Below are 18,348 nucleotides of genomic sequence, written 5' to 3' on the forward strand. Positions count from 1 at the left end.
CCCCTGGCCACAGTGATGGGTTCTGGAATGGTAGGGGACCACAGAAAAGCCAATCTAAACCCCTCCAAGAGATCTGATATGTAGATTCCAGAAGGAGAGAAAAGGTCTTTCTTCCTCTGAGGTTGGGGCAGCTCCAAAAGAAAAGGTTTATGAGAAAGAAACCAGGAAAAATTGAAAAGAGAGTCAAATCTTGATGCTCCTCAATGTCCGGTCGCATGGGAATCTGGCTCCACTCGGACTTTGAATAAAGCCAATAAAGTCCCCACTGGACTTAACACAGTTAAATTTGGTTTCTGTCACTTACAACTGAGAGTCCTAACTAATTCAGATTGTTGCTAGGTAGACTGGAGCTCAGAACGGACCCAGCAGCCTGAGCACCAAGATAGATCCTCGTCCACCTGGAGCAGAAAAGGACCGAGGAGAACTCAGTATCCCGGCCGTGTTTTGGTGAGTGTGTAGCACATAACACCACAGCAAACAAAAGCAGAACAGGAGGATACCAGCAGAGGCTAGAGTCATTTGAAAGGACTATCTGCTAGGGGCCAAATTAAAAGCATATTGAGTTTTTAAATTGTGTTTTTCCTATAAAACTTATCTTATTTTATCCTTTCATAGTTTCTTTCCATATTAGAAAAAGCCATTTGCTCCAGCCAGGGGCTGGGATTTGGTGTTAATTCCAAAGGAAACAATGAAAGTATCTTTCATACCTCCACCACCAATTCCCCATGTAAACGCTGGCATTGTGGTTCCAAAAACTGAACCTTTCTTATTACACTTGAAAAAGAGGAAATGAGTTTTGAGTTGCTGATGACTTGGGGCGCTGTTGCTTGAGCCATATGCTGCTCTATACTTCATCAAGAATAAAATGATAGAAAAGAAGGGAAGAGGGCTTTTGCATATTGGAAGAATAAAGAAGATTTAGGCTAGAACCAAATAGAGTAGGGAGGGGCCCAATAGAAGAGACTCTGGAGCAAAGCTTAGAAACTTTGCCTTTGTTGGTAGGTGTCTCCTCTGGAAAATCAGAGTTGGCAGATAGGGAGAAAACGTGCTGGAAGGGATACTATCTGAGTGCCTGGAAGCCTGGCTGAGCCCAGACCTGACTGGCCACTTAGAACAGGGACACTCATCAGGTGAGTTGATGTCTGTAGTGGAAAGGAGCATCACTTAGCTGCATCCAGGAGCTCACCAACTGTCCAGGTCTAGTCTGAGATGCAGCCACACTGCCTGTGCCTGGAGTCTTCAGAAGCTACATCATCAGTTGTTGTGAAGATACTTCCCACACCGCCTCAAGCCAAGGAAACCATTGGGGATACTCCTTAGAGAGGAGGAGGTTATGGAAAGCAGTTCCAATGCCTATACTTTCAGGCCACACTGGGTACGCTAGGTTGTCCAGAGACTAGATTGGACAAATAATTATCATACAATTATTAACATAGCATGGACAACCAGAGGGTAATCAGGAAGCTACAGGCAATCCGCGCATTTATTTCAAATTCTCATTACCTAAAGCAGTAGAATGCAAAATTTTGTAACTGAAAACCCATTCAGCAAAAATTTTGAACATGGATTCTCTGTATATATAGGTGACCCTTGAACAACATGAGTTTGAATTGCACAGCTCACTTATATGTGGATTTTTTAAATAAATACAATACAGTATAAATGTATTTTCTCTCCCTTATGACTTTCTTAATAAGATTTTCTTTTCCCTAAGCTTACTTTATTGTAAGAATACAGTACATAACACACACAACCTACAAAATATGTGTTCATTGACTATTTATGTTGTTGGTAAGGCTTCTAGTCAACAGTAGGTTATTAGGAGTTAAGTTTCAGGGGAGTCAAAGTTATACATGGATTTTCGACTGTGTGGAGGTTCAGCACTATTAACGTCCATGTTTTTCAAGGGTCAACTGTATTCGCTTATTTATGAATCATGTACATGAGCCATAGTTCTAATGTTTATTATAAAACACACTACCAAAACATGATGTTTTAAAACACACAATAAAGATGTAAATAATATTCCTATTAAATGTATTACTGAGTGTATATATATAGTTAGGGTAAGGTTTGACATTAGCAACAGTGATATAAATTTATATTTTAAGTGATCTTCTCTTGATTTCAATTTTTTGGAATTGAATCCAACCTCTTATTGGATGATTATATTATCACTATTTTTACCTCATGTGTGTCTCACAAAAAACTTGCTTCTACTTAGAAGTAGAACTGTTGGGCCCACCATCTACCCGTAGTTTGCTTGATGTCTACATTCTTAGTGCCACCTTAAACCCATAGTTCCATTTCAGAATTCCAAAGTCACTCATCTATTTTGTAAATGAGACATGATTTTTTAAAATAATCTATAAGTCCATTTAATCAAGCAAATGTACAGAAAAATACACTAGAAACACACAAAGGGGTGCAGTCCCCATAAACAGCACCTCCACCTGATGGAAACTCCATCTACCTTTCAGGATTCCTCGGGTCCCATAAAGCTTGTGGCCACACACTATATGGACCAAGTGAAATGAAGGTCCAGTATCACTCCATAACGAAGTACCAGTAACTGTTTTATTTGCTTTTTAGATTATAAATAAATAAAAGAGAAATTCTATTTTTTCAACAACCTATTGGATGATTTGCCACAACCCCAACCATCTCACAGATCCCAATATAAGGATGACCACCCAAGATAGGTAGGAACTCTCCAAGGTGTGTTGGTCCTACACAAGATAGGTGGTGTCCTATGACAGTGGCTGGGTCCCCTTCCAGCACTTCTCCCCCTTCTCACCCACTCTGCAGCTAGAGAAACCCAGCTCCTATCACTAAATCCTTCCATTTCCTGCCAGATCAAGTCCATATTTCTCAGCACGGCACAGAAACTTCTGCTCTGGATTGCTCTACTTTTCCAGCTTTATCCCTTTCTATCTCCACATAAACTCTATGGCCCACACCAGCAGGCACTTCTCTAACAGACCAGATTCCTTTAAATTTTGCAGTTGATCTTTTCTCTGCCATGAATGTCTCCCTTTAACTTTGCCTTCCTGTAAATCTCCAATTTATCCTTCCAACTCCAAGCCATATGTTTTCCCCTCTGTAACCCATGGAATGAAACTTCAACTCAAGGTACAAGGACAATCACATGTCTTTTCTTTTTCCAGTTAATTATTTAAGCACGTTTTTCTCTTCAGACTTCCCTACATCCCTTAATTTTTTTTTCTTAATTTGGACATAGACACACACAAAGGGAAGACAAATGTGAAGCCACAAGGAGAAGATGGCCATCTCCAAACCAAGGAAAGAAGCCTCAGAAGAAACCAATACTGCCAATACCTTGATCTTGGATTGCCAACCTCCAGAACCATGAGGAAAAAAAATTGGTTGTTTAAGCCACTCAGGCTGTGCTACCTTGTTACTGCAACCCTAGCAAATTAATACAGATCAATTTTCCCTATTAGGGAGTGAAATCCTTGTTTGCTGGTTCTTATTCATCTCTGTAATTTCTAGGGCCTTGCCCAGTCCCCGTCATTTTAAGTGCTCCCAGGGCATGTCTCTGAAAGGAGGCAAGGATGGGAGGGAACAGGGAAGAGAGCTGACAGAGGCTTGAACTCTGGGAATTATCACTTCATAGTCTATCTTCTGAGTTTTTTAAGCTGTGTTCCACTCATTTCAAAAAGAATCATTTGGCAATTTATGTTATTTTTCCTTTTCTCTGGCTTCTAACCACGCTTACGTAAATCATGGGTGAGTCAGAACATGTGGAAGGCTTACTGTGGGCAGACTACTGTTGTAAGAAGTGCAAGGGGACAGTTACAGCAGGATCTAGCAGTGCTACCCAAGAGCAACGCAACCCACACTACATATACAATTTTTCATTTTCTAGTAGTCATATCGAAACATGTTTAAAGAAATAAATTTAATGAATTTTGGCATTATATTTTATTTAACTCAAAATATCTAAAATATTATCAATTCAACATGCAGTATTTTTTAAATATTAATGAGGTATTTTACATTCTTTTTTTGGTACCAAATGTTCAATATGTGGTACATATTTTACACTCACAGCAAATTCTGTACTGTGACTCTGACTAGCCACATTTCAAGTGCTAACTGCTCACACATGGCTAATGTTTACTGCACTGGAGAGCACTAGAGAGTCAGCACTTAATGACTCAGACTTCAGAATCGAGTGGACGTGGGTTCGCATCCTGACCCATCACTGACTAAAGTAACCTCTTTGTGCTCGGATTCTGCATCTCTAAAATAGGAGCTACTACAGCCTGTGGCTAAGGTGAGGGTCTAATGCAGTAACCCAAGTAAAGTCCTCAGCTGCGTCTGACACAGCAGCATCCTGGTCACCATGTGCCAGGCTCTATGCTATTTATTCATATGATTCTACTCCATGAGCTGCCATTATGATCATTCTCAAAAATTAGTACTGAGGGGACAAAAACTAGAGCAATTTCTCCATCAGCCATCAGATGAATCTCTCTCCAGCTCTGTTTTTCAGCTTATAAAATGGGAATAATGAATGCATCTACCACCAAAATTAAAAATGACCTTCCTATTTAAGCAACATGATACCTCAAAATATTCACGTTAGTTTGGGCACCTTCAGCTTACAATACTGGACCACCGCGAAAAAAAGACAAAAGTTAGAATTTTTTTTCTTTGCATGTACTTTCTTATTAGCTCATTTCAATACACCTCTCAGCAGAGAAATTGCTCTAGTCATTCAAATCCCTGAGCTGATCTGAGTCCTGTGGTGCTCATTTTTTTTCTTTGAGAGAGAGAGAGAGCTTCTCCAAAATCTATTCAGCCACTATTTCTAAATTATGAGTGCATAAAAAGAGATACACTTTTTTGTGTGAGGTCTCATAACTCACCCTCACATAGCAAAGGTGATAAATGCAGGCAGGAGGCTCCCTGTTAAAATATGTGTAATAGATATATTACTGCATCTACTGTATATTTTCATTTTGGCATGCAAGAGCTCTCTTTCACCTTACAATAATAAATTATATAACCTCGACCATAAGATAACTTTAAATAACAGGACACTAAATCATTGTAATGATATTTTGTGCACTGTAACCACTTTCAATTTTAGATCTCAAAGCACTTTACAAAGTAAATAGCTCTAGAATTACGAGATCAGTTTTTCCTGTCTTTACTGAGATACCCTTGACAAATAAAAAGTATATATATTTAAGATTTACCTGATGCATTGATATATGTATCTATTGTGAAACGATTGCAACAATCAAGCTAGTTAATATATCTATCATCCTACATAGCTTGTTTGGAGAGGGGTTGGTTTGTTTTTGCAGTGAGAATACTTAAGTTCTCTCTTTGCAGATTTCACCTATACAATATTATTAACTCTAGTCACTATGCTGTACATTATGTCTCCAAAACTCACTCATCCCTACATAACTAAAACTTTGTATCCTTTAACAATATCTCCCTATTTGCCCTAATTCTCAGCCCCTTGCAATCACCATTCTGCTTTTACAGGTGTGACCATTTTAGATTCCACATATAAGTGAACTTACATCATTTACCTTTTTGTGTCTGGCTTATTAAGCATAATGCACTCTAGGTTTATGCATGTTGTCACCAATGCCAAAATCTTCTTTTAAAGGGCTAAATAATATGTGTGTGTGTGTGTGTGTGTGTGTGTGTGTGTGTGTGTGTGTTATCTATTCAGCTGTTAATAGATACTTAGGTTGTTTACAGGCTAATGTACCTTAAAGCTAAAATGAGTCTCTTGTACATATTGTTGTGTCTTGTTTTTGTTATCCATTCAGTCACTCTATATCTTTCATTTGAAGGATTTAATCCATTTACATTTAAAGTAATTACTGATAGGTAAGAACTTACCCTTCCTATTTTGTTCATTGCTTTCTGACTGTTTTGTAATTCCTTTGTTCCTTTCTCCCTCTCTTGCTTTTTTCTTTTGTTTTTTTATTTTTTTTTTTTTTTTTTTTTTTTTTTTTTTGGTACTGATATACTCTGATTCCTTTCTCTTTCTATTTTGGGTATCTTCTAAAGGTCTTTTCCTTCTGATTACCATGAGACTTACCTAAAACATAATACTCTATTTTTTTATATAAACATATAATGTATTATTAGCCCCAGGGGTACAGGTCTTTGAATTGCCAGGTTTACACACTTCACAGCACTCACCATAGCACATACCCTCCCCAAAGTCCATAACCCCACCCTCCTCTCCCCACCCCCTCCTCCCTGGCAACCCTCAGTTTGTCTTGTGACATTAAAAGTCTCTTATGGTTTGTCTCCCTCCCAATCCCATCTTGTTTCATTTATTCTTTTCCTACCCCTCAAACCCCCCATGTTGCATCTCCACTTCCTCATATCAGGGAGATAAAATGATAGTTGTCTTTCTCTGATTGACTTATTTCGCTAAGCATAATACCCTCTAGTTCCATCCACATAGTCGCAAATTGCAAGATTTCATTTATTTTGATGGCTGCATAGTATTCCATCATAACACTCTATTTTAAGCTGATAACTTCATTGCATATAAAAATTCTACACTAAAAAAAAAAATTCTACACTTTTCCCCACTCCTGCTCCCTCCATTTTCTTCTATTGATCCAACAATTTACATCTTTTTATACTCTGTATCCATTAACAATTATTGTAGCTATACATGTTTTTTTAAGTAAGTTCTGCACACAACATGGGGCTTGAACTTACGACCCTGAGATCCATTCCTGTGCTATACTGACTGAGCCAGCCACATATCCTTATAACTATAGGGATCCCTATAACTTTCAATATTTCTGCTTTTCAACTTTTATACTACAGTTAAAAGTGATTTATGCACCACCATTACAATATTAGATTATTCTGGAATTGACTATAAACTTACCTTTCCCAGTAAGTTTTACACTTTCATATATTTTTATGTTACTAATTAGTGATTTTTTTTTTTCAACTTAAACTCCTTTTAGCATTTCTTGTAAGGCAGGTCTAGTGGTGATAAACTCTCTCAACTTTTATTTGTCTGAGAGAGTCCATCTCTCCATGTCTAAAGGATAGCCACACAGGGAAAGCCACACCTTCTGAAGAGGTTGCCACCATGGTCTCTAGTGCCCTACCCCACAGAAAAACCCAGCAGCCTTCACCATTGAGAAGCTGAACAGCTCTTACAGCTGCCACAGATCCTCCACAGCTTTTAGCATGGAGGATACCACAGTGTTTACCAACATGGACATGAGCAGCCTGCTCCACAGAGGATTCTACTAGTTTTTATCACTGAAGAAACCCACTACAGTCACTATGGACCCTCCTATAGCTTTCACCACTGAGAGATTCATCTTTGTGAACTACCCCTGCTCAAGTCACCACACGTCCCATGCCCCATGAAAGCCACACCAGCCCACAACTCTCGATGCCCTGGCCCTGGGATCCATTGCAGCCATTTTGTGGGTGTCCACAACCAGCCCTGACCCCTGCTGCCGCAAAAATGATCACTTCCAGCCTCCATAATCACGTACACACCTACCCATGGCCATCCTTAGCCTCCATTGCTGGGCCCCACCACAGCACACCATATACCTCCAGCCCCCAGCACGGCCACCACCCACACGGCCCCTACCTACCCAGGCACACTCACCACTGGATCTAGAGGCACTGCTGAGGAGAGCCTCCCAGCCACCACAAACCCACCATAGCTTTTGCTACCAACAACCAGCTAGGGATTTCTTCAAATGGAGTCCAAAGCACACTGAAGAGCAACATGAAAGCAGATGAATGTATAAACTATATACATAAAGATAAATATATAGCCAAATACAGAATAAGATAACATTCTAACACAGAGAATACCCATAACCCTAAAATTTTAAAACAAAAGTATTAAGAATAACTATAGCCACAAAAATTCAATAATGGACTAACATTATAAAAAGAAGTAAACTCTGACTTCAATAACACAAAGTGTGTGGGGATGGGTAAAACTGTAGAGTTTTTATATGCAATTGAACTTAAGTTGTTACCAAACTAAAATAGACAGTCATAAATATAGGAAGATGTATATGAGCCTCATGAAAACCACAAGGGGAAAACTTTTAGTAAGTACACAAAAGATAAAAAGAAAATCATCAAGCCAAATCACTACCAAAAACAAAGAAAATAAAATAGCAAATAATAAAAGAAGACTTCAAGAGAAGAAGAGAGGAACAAATGAACTGCAAAACAACAAAACAACTAACAAAATGGCAATAGGAAGTCCTTACCTATTAATAAGTACTTTAAATGTAAAGAGATTGAACTCTCCAATCAAAAGCATAGCTTAAGAGTCATGGAATGGCTAAACAGGTCAAAAAAACAAACAAACCAGATCCAATATTATACAGTCTACAAGAAACATACTTTAGACATAAAGACACGAATGAGGGGGCACCTGCATGGCTCATGGCCTCTGCCTCTGGCTCAGGTCATGATCTCAGGGTCCTGGGATCCAGCCTTGCATCAGGCTTTCTGCTCAGCAGGGAGCCTGCTTCCCCCTCTCTCTCTGCCTGCCTCTCTGCCTACTGGTGATCTCTCTCTCTGTCAAATAAATAATGTCTTAAAAAAAAAAAAAAAAAGACAAGAATGAGCTGAAAAGGAAGCTATAGCAAAAAATACTTCATGCAAATTTTAACCAAAAGATCAGGGGTATTTATACTTATAACAGACAAAATAGACTTTAAGTAAAAAACTTTAACTAGAGACAAAGGTTATTATATAATGGTAAGAAGGTCAATTCAAGAAGAAGATATAACAATTATAAGTATATATGCATTCAATCTCAGAGCAGCTAAATATATAAAACAAACATTGACAGATAGGAAGAGAGAATTGACAGTAGCGATATAATAGTAGGAGACAAATACTCTCCTGTCAATAACAGAAAGAACAACCAGGCTGAACAGTGACACAATACACATTCTTTTCAAGCACACACAGAACATTCTCCAGGATAAATCATATGTTAGACCACAAAGCAAGTATAAATAAATTTAAGAAGACTGTATTCATACCAAGTGTCTTCTTAGACCACAGTGAAAAGAAACTAGAACTCAATAACAGAAAACAGGAAAATTCATAAATACATGGAAACTAAACAACACACTGTTGAACAACCACTTGGTAAAAGACAAAATCAAAAGGGAATTTTTAAAGTATCTGAGACAAACAAAAACAAAAATACAACTTACCAAAACTTATGGGATGCAACAAAAGCAGTATTAAGAGGGAATTTTATAGCAATAAATACCTATCTTGAAAAAGAAAGGATATCTCAAATAAACAACCTAACATAACTCAAGGAATTAGAAAAAGAAGAACAAAGTAAACTCAAAATTAGCAGAAGAGAAATAATAAAGATTAGAGAAGAAATAGAAAATAGAAAAAAATTTAAAATCAACAAAACTAAGATAAACAAAATCAGCAAACCCTTAGCTAGAAAGAAAGAAAAAGAAAGGGAGAAGACTCAAAATTTAAAAATGAAAGAGAAAACATTATGATGAATAACACAGATTTTTAAAAAAGATCATAAGTGACTATTATGAATAATTTTATGCTAACAAATTGGATAACCTAGAGAAAAAAATGGATAAATTTCCAGAAATATACAACCTACCAAGAATAACTCAAGAAGAAATAGAACAAACCAATATCAAACAAGGAGATTGAGTCAGTAACCAAACACCTTTCAACAAAGAAAAGCCCAGGGACATATGGCTTCACATGTGAATTCTACCAACATTCAAAGAAGAACTAATACCAACCTTTCTAAACTCTTCCAAAACATAGAAAAGAGAACATTTCCAAACTCATTTTACAAGGCCAGCATCACCCTGATTCCAAAGCCAGACAAAAACACAGGAAATGAAAGCTGTAAGTAATACTCCTGATACACATAGACACAAAAATCCTGAATAAAATACTGCAAACCAATTTCAACAGCCCTGTAAAATGATCATACACCATGACCAAGTGAACTTTATTCCTATGATGCAAGGATGGTTCAAAATATGAGAATCAATCAATGTAATATATCACATTAATAGAATAAAAAAAAACACATCATCTCAACAGATGCAGAAAGGGGATTTGATAAAAACTAACATTTTTACATGATGAAAACTCTTAACAAAAATAGGTATAGAAGGAATATACCTCAACAAAATAAAGGCCATCTATGAAAAACCCACAGCTAACACCATAATCAATGGGGAGAAACTGAAAGCTTTTTCTCTAAGATCTGGAACAAGACAAGAATGTCTACTATCACTACTGTTATTCAACATAGTACTAGAAGTCCCCCCCCAGACCATTCAGGCAAGTAAAAGTAATAAAAAATACCTAAAGAAGAAGTAAAGTTATCTGTTTGCAGATGACATGTTCATATATATAGAAAACTTGTTAGAACTAATAAATTCAGTAAAGTTGCAGGACACAAACTTGACATATAAAAATCAGTAATATCAGGCATGTGGGTGGCTGAGTTGGAGAGGCGACTGACTCTTAATTTCAGCTCAGGTCATGATCTCAGGGTCATGAGATCAAGGCCCACATTGGGCTCATGCAGGGTGTAGAGCCTGCTTGGGATTCTCTTTCCCTCTCCCTCTACCCCTGAACCCCAACACATGTATGCTCTCTCTCTCTCTCTCAAAAAAAAAAAAAAAAATCAGTAATGTCACTATACACTGACAACAAACTATCTGAAAGAGAAATTAAGAAAACGATCTCACATTTGCAACAAAAATAATAAAATAATTAGGAATTAACTTAACCAAAGAGGTGAAAGACTTGTATACTGAAAGTTATAAAATATTGATGAAGGAAATTTTAAAAGCCACAAATAAATGGAAAAACATCCTATATTTATGGACTGGAAGAATTAATATTGTTGAAATTTCCATATCTCCCAAAGTAATCTGCAGATTCAATGCAATCCCTATCAAAATCCTAAAGATATTTTTTACAGAAATAGAAAAACAATCCTAAAATTCATGTGGAACTACAAAAGACCCCAAATTGTCAAAGCAATCTTGAACGAGAGCAACAATGGTGGAAGCATCACAATTTCTGATTTCAAATTATATTACAAAACTTCAGTAATTGAAAAGAGTATGGTGCTAGCATAAAGATAAAAATACAGACCAATGGAACAGAATAGCAAACCCAGAAGTAAATTCATGCATTTGCTGTCAACTGATGTTTGACAAGGGTGCCAAGAACATACAATGGGGAAAGGATAGTCTCTTCACCAAATGGTGCTGGGAAAACTAGAAATGTACATGCAAAAGAATGAAATTGGACCCTTAACTCATACCAAATTTAAGAATCAACTCAAAATAGAATAAGGATGTAAACTTGAAACTATAAAACTCTTAGAAAAAAAAATGGGAGAAAATCTTCTTGACATTGGCCTTGGCAATAATTTTTTGGATATAACATCAAAAGCATAAGCAACAGGGGCGCCTAGCTGGCTCAGTCATTAGAGCACGCAGCTTCTTATCTAGGGGTTGTGAGTTAAGCCCATGGTGGGTGTAGAGCCTACAAAGTCAAAAGCAAAAATAGACAAACAAGATTGAATCAAACCTAAAAGCTTCTTCACAGCAAAGGAAATAACAAAGTGAAAGCACAACCTACTGAATGGGAGAAAATACTTGCAAATCATATATCCAGTGAAGGGTTGATATCTAAAATATATAAGGGACTCATGTTTTTCAATACCAAAAATATAAATAACCTGTTTGAAAAAGGGGGAAAGACCTAAATAGATACATCTCAAAAGAATAAATTCAAATGGTATATGAAAATATGTTTAGTATCTCTCATCATCTGGGAAATGCTTATCAAAACCACAGTAATGAGATGGGATCGGGAGGGCGACAAACCATAAGAGACTCTTAAACTCACAAAACAAACTGAGGGGTGCCAGGGGGAGGGGGGTAGGGAGACAGTGGTGGGGTTATGGACATCGGGGAGGGTATGTGATATGGTGAGTGCTGTGAAGTGTGTAAACCTGGCAATTCACAGACCTGTACCCCTGGGGCTAATAATACATTACATGTTAATTTAAAAAAAAAGAATATATCTTGATACCTAATGGAAAAAAAAACACAATAATTATATCATCTCACACCTATTAGGATGGCTATTATCAATAAGACAAAGGGAAAAAAAAAAAAAAAAAACAAGACGAAGGATAACAAATCCCAGCGGAGATGTGGAGAAAAGGGAGCTCTTGTACTCTGCTGGTGGAAAAGTAAATTAGTACAGCTATTATGGAAAATAGTATGAAGGTTCCTCAATAAATTAAAAATAGAACTATCTCACACAGTACCCAGCAAGCCCACTTCTGGCTATATATCCAAAGGAAATGAAATCAATATCTCAATATCTGTATTCCCATATTCATGGCAGTGTTATTCATAGTAGCAAATATATGGTAACAACCTAAATGTCCTTCAACAGATAAAGAAAGAAAATGTGGTCCCAAAGGACCACAAGTCATATGATTCCATTTATATGAAAAGTCCAGACCAGGCAAATCTGTAGAGACAGAGAGTAGATTAGTGGTTCTCCAGGGCTGTCGGGGGAAATGGGATACAATTGTTGATAGTAGCAGGGTTTCTTTTTATTGTGATGAAATGTTCTAAAATTAATTGTGAGTATACTAACAACCACTGATTAAAATGGTGAGTTATATGGTACGTCAATTATATCTCAATAAAGAATGTTATTTACAAAAAAAAAATGAGGTTAAATGCAATAAGCTTTATCTTAAAAGAGAATAAGGACATAAAAACTAATGAAATCTGAGTAAAATCTGTAGTCTAGTTAGTAGTAATACAATGATACTGGTTTCTTAGTTTTAACAAATGTACCATGGCAATGTGAGTTGGTAACAATAGGAGAAACTGGGAAAGGGGCCTGTAAGAATTCTCTGTAATATCTTCAAACTTGCTATAAACCTAAAATTATTCTAAAATAAAAAGATTTTTTAAATGTTAAACCAAGAAGAATACACAGAGAAAAAGATGATTTCACTGTAATAACATTCAAATTGCATTTACAAACATGAGAAACTACTATATATTATTTGGGAACATAAGTTTGAAATAGGACATGAAAATATTTATAGGCATGATAAACACCAAAATCAGGTCAGTGCTTACCTCTAAGCAGGAGGAGAGTAGAACAGAAACTGGAAGATATCGTAACATTTTCTTTTTTGATTAAAAAAGTAAATCTGAAGCAAATAAGACAAAATGTTAAGTTAAACCTGATGGGGTGGGTTCAGGCATTTGTCATATTATTTTTTTAAAAGATTTTATTTATTTCTTTGACAGACAGAGATCACAAGTAGGCAGAGAGGCAGGCAGAGAGAGAGAGGAGGAAGCAGGCTCCCTGCTGAGCAGAGAACCTGATGCGGGGCTTGATCCCAGGACCCTGAGATCATGACCCGAGCCAAAGGCAGAGGCTTAACCCTCTGGGCCACCCAGGCGCCCCTCATATTATTCTTTCTGTGCCTTGATATGTTTGAAATATTCTCTTTTATGTAACTAATGAATCGTTGAAATTAAAACTCTATACTTGATAATAAAAAAAAAAATAAAAGATATAGTCAAATTCCAAAAAAAAAGAAAAGAAATATTCTCTTTTAGACAGTATGAATCAGGCGACATTTGAGAACACTCATGCTTCAGGTAGTAGTGTTTGTGGAGAGGAAAGGTAAGACAAATGATTGTATGTGACGAGGATTTGTGTAGGTAAGATAGCATATCACTGCCAACAATGGCTATTTACTCACAAGAAGAACACACAAATTTGTTATAATAGACCAATCGATTTTACAGTTAGGACACTCACTGCCTAAAATCGCACATGCTCTGACCTTGGGCAAATCATCTAACCTCCCCCATGTCGGGTTCCTCCGTGGCCAAATGGAAATAATAATAGTGTCTTTTACACTGTGATGGGAGGATTAAATGACAGCATCCATGCAGAGTGGTGGCTCTGTCTCCCAGGGGACATTTGGCAATGTCTGGAGATACATTTTTTTTATTGCCATCCATTGGGGCAGGATGCTACCAGCAGCCAGTGTGTAGAGGCCAGGGATGCTGAGGAACATCCTCAAATGCACAGACAGCCTCCCAGAGCAAAGAAGGATCTAGTCCCAAAAGTCAGTCGTGTTAAGGTGGAGAAACCCTAATACAGAACATTTAACACAGTGCCTCATGCATGGACTATACACGTGTTGTTGTCTGCCCTGTTACCGCCATCATTAGTTCCTTAATATAATACCAGAAGAGACCCACACACACCAGTACCTGGATGTACCTTTTCTGGCCTTTTTCATGGGTGTTTAAATTGACCCCGACACAGTCTGTACTACCCCTGGGAGGACTAGCTTCGCCAAGCATGCCTTCAGAATATCAGAGGTGTCATCCTTCTCCTTCACTTACAGTCTGCTCTTCCCTTCCTCGGTGCTGTCATTTTTTATTTCCACTTTGTAGCTGCATTAATTAACCCTGGGAAGTGTTCTGGACGCCCATTGATAGAAAGGACGTTTGCTTTCAAAGATAAAGCTGTATCATTATCAAGCCTCCTCCGCACAGCCCAAGAAAACAGCCTTCGGAAAGAGCCGCTCTGGGAAAACAGTGGCAAATTATCCATTGTTAACCTTGGCCTGTCTTTAAAAAGAAAACATTTTAAAAGGAAAGAAAAGCAAAGACAAAGGAGACAGTAGTCAGACAAGTTTTGTACCCACTACCAGGACCCAGCATGTTAGCTGCTAAGCTAGTATACAGGAGGTCAGTCAACAACACATTGATATGGTATGAATGGGTACATAATCAGTTTGCCCCACTACTTATAAAGAGAACCCTTCTCTATAAAACAAGCAAATCTTACAAGCGAACTTGCCAGCTCAAAAAAAAAAAAAGAAAGGCATTTTAGACCATAAATGAAAGTGAATACCTTTGTAATCTTCAGAGAATATTTCCATCTCTTGTTTTGTACTTTCTATCGCAAACCACAACCAGGAGTGTCCTGCAGGGCTTGCACCTATGAATTTTGATTAGATAATCTCCTACCGAGGTGGAGAAGTCCTAAACATGGGTTTTAAAGACAAGCTAGGAGATCCTGAGATCACTTGAACATCAGCACTGCTATTAATTCTGTAACCAAATGGCTTTTCTATAGTAAACAATCCACATCTTTCTTCCTTTTTTTGTTTCTAGAGCTGAGTGTAGCAGACAGTCCCTAAAAGGTCAGCTCTACCCCTAATCACCAGGAGAAAGAATTCCGCAAAAGTTATTCATATGTTTTCCACAGAAGAGATGTCTGACATACCTAGAAAAAGGAGCTCAGAAATTCAATTCATGAATGGGAGAACCCAAAAAGGGGGAAGGGGAGTTATCTGAATGAAGATGAAGCCAATCCCAGTGAAGATGAAGCCAATCTCTCTAATTGCAAGGTCTACATGTGTGCTTTCCCACCAGAGTTGAAGGGAACCTGGTGACCACAGAATGTTCCTCAGGACACAGTCAAGATGGTCACCAAATAAAGATAGTTAATTGATGTGAGGTTTTCTCCATTTCTGGGATGACAATAGAATGGACTTCGTACAACATGATCATTTGATGCCTGCATCCCTCCTCTCCCCCAGACATTCTCAGCCCTCCTGTCCTCCTCTCAATCTGATTCACCCTTCCTGACTCACAGGAAGCTGTCTGTAACCACCTTAGCTGAAACCATCAAGCTCTGCCTCTCCCCAACATCCAGTACATTATTATAAGTGATTATAGTGGAACTTGATTTTATTTGGCTTAGCAGTTGCTTATACACTGACCAGTTTCGTTCTCTGATTCTTTCTTGTCTATAAAACTTGTCTTCCCACATATTTCCAGATCAAGGATTATCTCTAACTTTTCTTTTTATTCCCTAGAGCACAGCGCTACCTTAAATACTTAATAAACATTTGACAAATTGCATTCAATTAAATAAATCAGAAGTCACATGGACTTGGCATGTATGTGGGCATAAGGGTATATAGATGTATTTCGGGGGGACAGAGGAGAACAAACAGTTTTTCAACTGGTGTCACAAACCCAGAAACTATCAGATTTCCATGCCAAGAATCTCTGCCATTAGGCCTCCTCCTCTGGAAATGAAGATATAATGACTGGTTATCAAAGGGAGTCAAAAGAGAGTGTTGGTACTCAGGAGAGGAAGGTACCCAGTTGCCTCCTCTTCTTCATCGCTTTCTTGAGCTCTTACCAGATAAGTACTTTGTTTTGCTGTGATAGATACAATAAGAGACCTGAAAGATGTCCACATCCTAATCCCCAGAAACTATGAATATGCTATGTTACACAGTAAAGGGGAATTAAGGTTGCACATGGAATTAAGATTGCTTTTCAGATGACCTTAAGATAAGGAGATTATCTTGGAGAATCCGAATGAGCCCCACATAATCACAGGGGTCCTTTACAACAGACAAGGAGAAACGAAGGGGAGTCAGAATCAGAGAGAGATTTGAAAATGCTATGGTGCTGGCTGTGAGGATGGAGGAAGGGGCCACAAGCCATGGAATGGGGCTGGCTGGTAGAAGCTGAAAAAGGCAAAGAAAGAGATTGTCCCCTAAAGCCTCCAAAAGAAATACAGTGCATGTGCCCTGCCTCCACCTTGATATTAGCCCAGTGAAACCCATTTTGGATTTCTGATTTTTAGAGCTAAAAGAGAATAATTGTGTGTTGTTTTAAGCTACTAAATTTGTAGTAATTTGTGAAAGCTGCAGTAGGAAAATAGTACATTTTTTGGTCCATGAAACTCACCATGTCCCCATCTGAGTTCAAGGAGGAGGCCAGACATATGCAAGACTACCTGGCCATCTGCATCAGAATCACCAGGGATGTTTGACTATAAAGACTATCGCAGGCCCACTTCAGACCCACTTCATCAGAATCTCCGGAAGGTAGAACCGTGGAACGCCCGTCATGAGTCTTATGCACACTAAAGTCTGAAAGCACCAGTGGTGGGTGTGCCTGAGAGACACAGGAGACCTCCCCTAATTAGCCATGGGTCAGTTCCCTCACCTTCTGAGATCTCTGATTTTTCTTCACAGCTTGAATATGCTCTACCACACTGTCTTCCCTATTTGTTCTTAATACTCCTATTGTGCAAAGTTGCAATTGAAACCTTACTTTTGCACAAAGATGTTTTGGTGTTTCTTTGTGCATGTGGCCTCTTTCTAGCTATATTGTAAACCATAATTCCGAACCTAGCAAAATATGGACCACAAGCACATGAAAAGATGTTCAACATCTGTAATCATTAGGGAAATGCAAATCAAAGCCACAACGAGATACCACCTCACGGCCATTAGGATGACTACTATTTGGAAAGAAGGGGGAGTAGGGAGAAGAAGAGGAAGAGGAAGCAATGAGGGAAAGAAAGAAGGGAGGAAGGGGGGAAGGGAGGGAGGGAGGAAAAGAAATGAAAAAGAAGGAAAGAGGAAGGAAGGAAGGAAGGAAGGGAGGGAGGGAGGGAGGGAGGGAGGGAGGGAGGAAGGAAGGAATATTCAGAGACAGAAAGGCAAATTCAGAGACAGAAAGAAAAATGGCGGTTGCCAGGGGCTGTAGGGAGAAGGGATAGGGAGTCAGTGATGGCTGGGGACCCAGTTTCAGTTTCACAGGAGGAAAAGAGTTCTGTGAGTGGATGGTGCCAAGGGGGACACAACAGTGTTAATGCATTTAATGCTGCTGAAATGTACACTTAAAATGGTTAAAATGGCAAATGATATGTTTATATAGATTTTACCAAAATTAAAAAAAAAATTTTAATGTAGTCCCCCAAGAAAGAGCTAAATAAATATAAATAAATATTAGTTGCCTGGAGGTAGAAAGAAAAGAAACAATAGGGGTGAGTTTTTCCTTCTCCCAAAATAACACAAAATGTGGCAGAACCCAAATCATACACGGCCATCATTATCACCTACAGATGGGGACAAAGTTTTCTCCCATGCTCCCTGTCGCTCCCTTTAGTTCTGTATTTGTGGGTTATGTTGACTCATAAGAAATAAGTGCTTACTCCATGTATGTGTGTGTGTGTGTTCATGTGTGTGTGTGTGTGTGTGTGTGTTGGGGGTGTGGAGAGACACAGCTTGAACCACGCCAGGTTTGTGTCCTTTGAAAGCACTACTACCACTGGATGGCAATGACACTGGATGGAATTACTGTCCCCACCTCCCATCCCCCACCCCCAGCTCTCATCCCCACTCCCACTCCCCACCCTACCCCCCACCTC

The sequence above is a fragment of the Lontra canadensis genome, unplaced genomic scaffold (genome assembly GCF_010015895.1).
Source record: "Lontra canadensis isolate GAN:19392208 unplaced genomic scaffold, GSC_riverotter_1.0 scaffold82, whole genome shotgun sequence".
Taxonomy (NCBI): domain Eukaryota; kingdom Metazoa; phylum Chordata; class Mammalia; order Carnivora; family Mustelidae; genus Lontra; species Lontra canadensis.